We start from the raw sequence: 6,000 nt of genomic DNA on the forward strand, positions 1-6,000 counted from the left end.
GACAGTTAAAACATCTTAAATCTTTTTAAAAAATTCTACTCATTTAAATACAAAGTAAAATTAGTATAATCTAAAAAATTATTTTAATGAAGATTTAAAATGACATGTTTATTCAAAGTTCTTCGTAACTTTAGAAAAGTAATTTTAAAAAAGTGATAGCACTTAACACTGAAAAATTAAACTCATTTTTAAAAAAGATTTTATTTATTTATTTTTAGGGAGGGAAGGGAGGGAGAAAGAGAGAGAAAGAGAAACATCAATGTGCGGTTGCTGGGGGCCATGGCCTGCAACCCAGGCATGTACCCTGGCTGGGAATCGAACCTGTGACACTTTGGTTTGCAGCCCGTGCTCAATCCACTAAGCTACACCAGCCAGGGCTAAACTCATTTTTTAAAATTAAAAATTAGAAGTATAAGTGAATGAAGTAAAGTAAAATCATTCATATTTTTGAGCCAAAATAAAAATGAGTATATATAATAAAATTGTGCTTTACATGCTGGTAACTAAAGGTTGGGACAGACATAAGTATTACTTTTAGCTTCCATTAATGAATAATTATCAATGGAAATTTTAGAGTATAAATAAAATGCCCACATTCAATATAATAAATATATATAATCATACAAAAACTGGTATTATTTGAATTCCAAATTGATGTCTGATAAGTTATTACAATGGGACAAAATGTTTCTTTTCTTAAAACAGAGAGGATTTCCTAGAATGTATTTCCAAAGGGATGTTTTACATAGAGAAGCAATAGAATGCATAAAAAATGACTTACATAGCCTGATATTCCTTAAACACTTCTCATAATCTTTATGTAGACAGTAGGCCATAGTTTGAACAAATTTTAGCATTCCTATTTAACATCATCTTTTGTTTTTTTAGTGCCAGCTCTTTAACAAGTTATATAATTTTTAACTCATACCACATTTTTTCTGAGTTAACCCCTTATTATAAATATGACTAATTTTCATAAAATGATTTTTCTCATTTTACAGCAAAACTTCTTTAATATAATGCCCTCTTAGTGTACATAGGATCGATTTACTATATTTGACAAACATATATCAGTTAGATCCAGGATCTTGGGAGAGTATAATATTTTTCATTACTGTTATGATCACCATCCTCAATATTTTTATTAATATTTACTAAGTATTTACTATCTTCTAGAAATTATCATTACTACTTAAGATGTTTTGCCTCACAATTTAATTCTCACAATAATTTGCAAAGCAATTTCTGTGATTATCTTCAATTATAATATTGAAAAGTATGGTATATAAATTATTACTTTTTATAAATAATTGTGGTCAGCTGGAGAATTATTTTTGAGCTAGGTCTTCAGAAAAGACCATACTATTAACCACTTGGATACCTGGTTTGTAATCTGACCGTCTACCACAGTTTCTTCTGAACAAACACGCTATACAGGGTCTGGCACAAATAACACCCCTTTTTCATTACAAAATCTTTTATTACAAAATCATAAGCATGTAATTCTATAACATAACAATATCACACTCAAGCACACCTTATACCATTTTAGGTGAAATATTCAAATTGATGTCCAGCTAGTGTGAGACACTCATATACCCTACCAACCACACGCAGGGAAAGCTTACTTCTGCCGGACCTTGTGTTAAATGATCACTATGTGCCATTCCATAGTAAATTAATGGTTATTAGCAGCGTACCAAGCTCTGTTCCATTTACATCATTATTTACATGCTAGCTGTAATAAAAAAAAAGAAAGGTCAAGACATTGATGTATGAAGAAATTTGTACACAAACAATCTTTCACAAAGGCACATATCCAAATAAAAGAGAGTAAAGTGAAAATTAGTGATTAAATAAATAATTTCTTTAGGGTTAAAAGCATAGCAATAATTAAAATATTCTGTAATTTGTGAGTTATTTAATGAAATAATTTCATTTTCAAATCATATGAACAATAATCCTCTGCTATTATAACATTTAAATAACTATATACTGTCAGTCCATGGATAATATTTTCCTACTTTATAAATTATACATTCATTATAAACCTAATATCATGCATTAAAAATTGGTTTAATATTATACAAAATCAACATATCTTTGAGTAAACTGTCATCCTAAAATAATTTGCTTATAATTATTTAAATATAACTGCTAATGGTCTGTGCTATTTATTTCCCCATATTTTAAATAGAACAGTACTTGCTTTCATTTAAATAGCACAAGATTCATTTTAATTATTATTGCAATATACTATAATATCAGTAGAGAAATTATATTTATTTTTGAGTATATAAATTCAGTATATTTTAATTTTAGTTCAATTGTGGATATCAAATGAGGTCATTTTCATATGCATAAATTAAAATATAAAATATTGATGTTTTATATCATAGATTATGAAGCCAAGGCAACTTATTAATGACAGTTATGTGCAGAAGTCATTATTCTAAAAGTCATATACTCAGAGGTCCATCTATTGAATGAAACCAATACGATCAGAAATGAATGTGGATGTGACACTGTTAGACTTCGGAACTCTTCTTCCTGGTGGCAAATGTCAGATAGGGCCACCATTCTAAAATGGAGATGGTGGTGATGTAGATGGGAGCTCAGCCCACTTGCTTGCGCACCCTAGCAAGCAAGGACACCTAGCCCATCTTCTGAAGAATAGAATGAGCAGCCAACAGGATCCCAGCTGATGTGAAGTTTGGAAGCCAAAGTGTTCCAAGGACCTTAAAAATGGGTGGTAAGGAGATTTCGTAGGCCAATGGGAAAGTCTCTTGGCCTTGTGCTGGAGACCATGGCTATTAACAGGAACATTGGAGGACAGCTGGGTCAGGGATAGCAGCCTAGTGGCTCCCTCTCCTCCCAGTGCAGGGAACTCCTAAACCCACACCAAGAAAGACCTGGATTCGTAAAGTCCCTGGGGGGATAAAAAGTCAGCAGGTGACACACAGCTGGCAGTGGATCCCAGCTGGGGCTGGGACAGTACCAGAGAATTTGGGGAGCAGGGTGACACCTAGAGCTAGAAGAAGAGATGGGCCACGATTGGCCATGACCGAGATGAACTCTGAAGTAGTCAGAGAGTTGGGCTGTGTGGAACGCTGGGCAGTGGTTAGGGCAGCAGCACCCAGGGGGATTTTTTTTCAAAAGGGGGACTGAGTCGCCATGCAGGGACCTTGCCCACAGTGGCCAGGCCCACAAAGAGGGAGGAGTGTGGGTGCAATTTGTTCCCAATCAGTGCACCCCATGGACGGATCAAAAGGGTGCAAAACAAGGTGTATTATCAGTGCCCGAATGGTGCAAATGTGCAGCGTGGGCAGTGAGGGCTGCTAAGTGCTCTGAGGCCATGGGCTGGAAACTGGGCACCTGTGATTACTGTAGCCCAGACTAAGCCCCCATACTTGGAGAATCACAGGAAAGGAAACAAATAGAGGTCAGACTGGAGCCTGCAGGAACCAGGAAGATCTGAAAAACTGACTGGGCAGGCTTAACAATAAGCAGGTGGCTTTGTTTTACTCAAGAGCAAGATATTAAGACCTGGAGCTGAGAGAAAACCAGAAACAGAACCAGAAAAAAGTCAGAAAGTAAACACCAACAGCTGAGACAAATTTCACTTTACTCTCCTTCAGAACTTGCATGTTTTCTTAATCTCTCTTCTTTCTGTTTATTTAGTGTTTTTATTTTGTTTTTATTATTTGATTTGTTTTTTTAAGTATATTTTATTGATTATGCTATTATAGTTGTCCCATTCTTTCTCCCCTTTATACTCCTCTGCCCTGTACCTCCTCTCTGGCCAGTATTCCCTCCACCCCCACACCTTAGTTTATGTCCATGGGTTGTACATAAGTTCTTTGGCTTTTCCATTTCCTATACTATTCTTAACCTCCCCCTGTCTATTTTGTGCCTACCAATTATGCTTCTTTTTCCCTGTACCTTCCCCCCGCCACTTCCTCACCCCTCCCCCTTCTAACCCTCCATGTGATCTCCATTTCTGAGATTCTCTTCCTGTTGTAGTTGATAACTTTTTGTTTTTATTTTTTAGGTTCAGTTGTTGATAGTTATGAGTTTGGTGTCATTTTATTGTTCATAGTGTTTTGATCTTCTATTTCTTAGATAAGTCCTTTTAACTTTTCCTATAATAAGAGCTCGGTGATGATGAACTCTTTTAACTTTACCTTTTTTGGAAAGCACTTTATCTGCCCTTTCATTCTAAATGATAGCTTTGCTGGACAGAGTCATCTTGGATGTAGGTTCTTGCCTTTCATGACTTTGAATACTTCTTTCCAGACCCTTCTTGCCTGTAAGGCTTTCTTTTGAGAAATCAGCTGATAGTCTTATGGGAGCTCCTTTGTAGACAACTGTCTCCTTTCCTCTTGTTGCTTTTAAGATTCTCTCTTTGTCTTTAAGCTTGGGTAACTTAGTTATGATGTGTTTTGGTGTGTTGTTCTTGGATCCAACTTCTTCAGGACACTCTGTGTGTCCCAGATTTGCAAGTCTAGATCCTTCACCAAAATGGGGAAGTTTTCCTTCATTTCCTTATTTGTTCCGATAAGTACCTATGCCTCCATTTTCACCAGAACTCTGATTTGTTTTTCTAATTCTCCCTTTCATGTAGCATTTTAATTTTTCTTTTACTCCACTCATATTCCAAATAACACTCATGGTCTTTTCCTCTTTATTCTCTTTATTTAGATTATTATTATTCCAAATCCCACACAGTACCCTTCCTGGTCTTAATCCATTTTGCCATCTTCCTGAGCTTTATTGGTGTTGTGGTTATTTTCTCTCACACCACACCAAATTCCTGTCCTGTACTCTCACTACCTCTCCTCCATCTAACCTCGCATAAGTGCTCTTCTTTCTTACGTCAGCTCACATTCTTTTTCTCCTCTAATAAAAGTCTTATTTCTTTTCCACTTTTTATAAACTATGGCTAGGTGGGTGAAATACTATGGTTATTTGCTGTACTTCTCCAAAGGAACTCCTTTTTCCTCACTACTTGTTTGTACTTCGAATCCCATAGAACACTCTCCCACTGTCTTACTCCATTTCACCTTCCCCCTGCCCCTGATCAGTTGAGTGAGAACTTTTATTTCATTGTTTTCTCTCTCCCTCTTTTTCTCTCTTTTTTCCCCCTCTCTCAACCTGGGCTTTACTCCTTACTCTTATTAGTTTGCTTCCTTCATCCTCTCAAAGTCATTTTTCCTCACTATAGACATCTCATACTCGCTTTTTGTTTTTCTACAATACTGTTATTCCCACTCCACCTTTCTTAAACTTCATTCAGCTGTCATTGCTATCGACCCTGCTGTGGTTTTTCTGCAGTTTTGCTCTGGGCAGCCCAGTATCTTTTCAGTTTTACTTCAAAGCTCATAGTATACTCTTTCCTCGTCTTACCCCATTGTTCCCATCACCCTTTTGTGTTTTACTTACACTGTAAATTTTGTTCTCTCCCGGCTGAATGTAATGTTAGGACTGTATAAATGTAACTACTCCTTAACTGGGGGTAAGGAGCTCTACTTTCGGCCCTTTGAAGGCAACTGTGAGGCTGATGCAGCCCCCGGTGAAAATGAGTTTGACATTCCTAGTCACTAAGGGATTAATATTCACTGGTTTAAAATTCATACTTTTATTATTATTTGTAAATGCTCATACTTTCCAAGATTGCCTATTGTGAATTCCTTCAAGGGACTCCTTTACATTTTTTATCTCTGTCCAGCGCTTTAAAAAAAATAAATTCTTCTTTACACTTTCTCTGTAAAAAGCAATAGTAAATATAAAATAAAATAAAAATAAAATAAAATAATCTGCCTTTCTAGTATAACAAGATGGCCCAGGAAAGGTGTATAACAAGAGAGTCCAGGGTATACTTCTTCACCTTGTTCTTCTCAGACCCAGCTCTGGTTTCAGCTATTTCTCCAAGGTGCCTTGATTCTTCTAATTTAGAAAAGATATTTAGACACCAAGATTTTAATGACAGAATATTAAAGC

The sequence above is a fragment of the Phyllostomus hastatus genome, unplaced genomic scaffold, assembly GCF_019186645.2.
Source record: "Phyllostomus hastatus isolate PE091 unplaced genomic scaffold, TTU_PhHast_1.1 phas_contig_34, whole genome shotgun sequence".
In the NCBI taxonomy this organism is placed as follows: domain Eukaryota; kingdom Metazoa; phylum Chordata; class Mammalia; order Chiroptera; family Phyllostomidae; genus Phyllostomus; species Phyllostomus hastatus.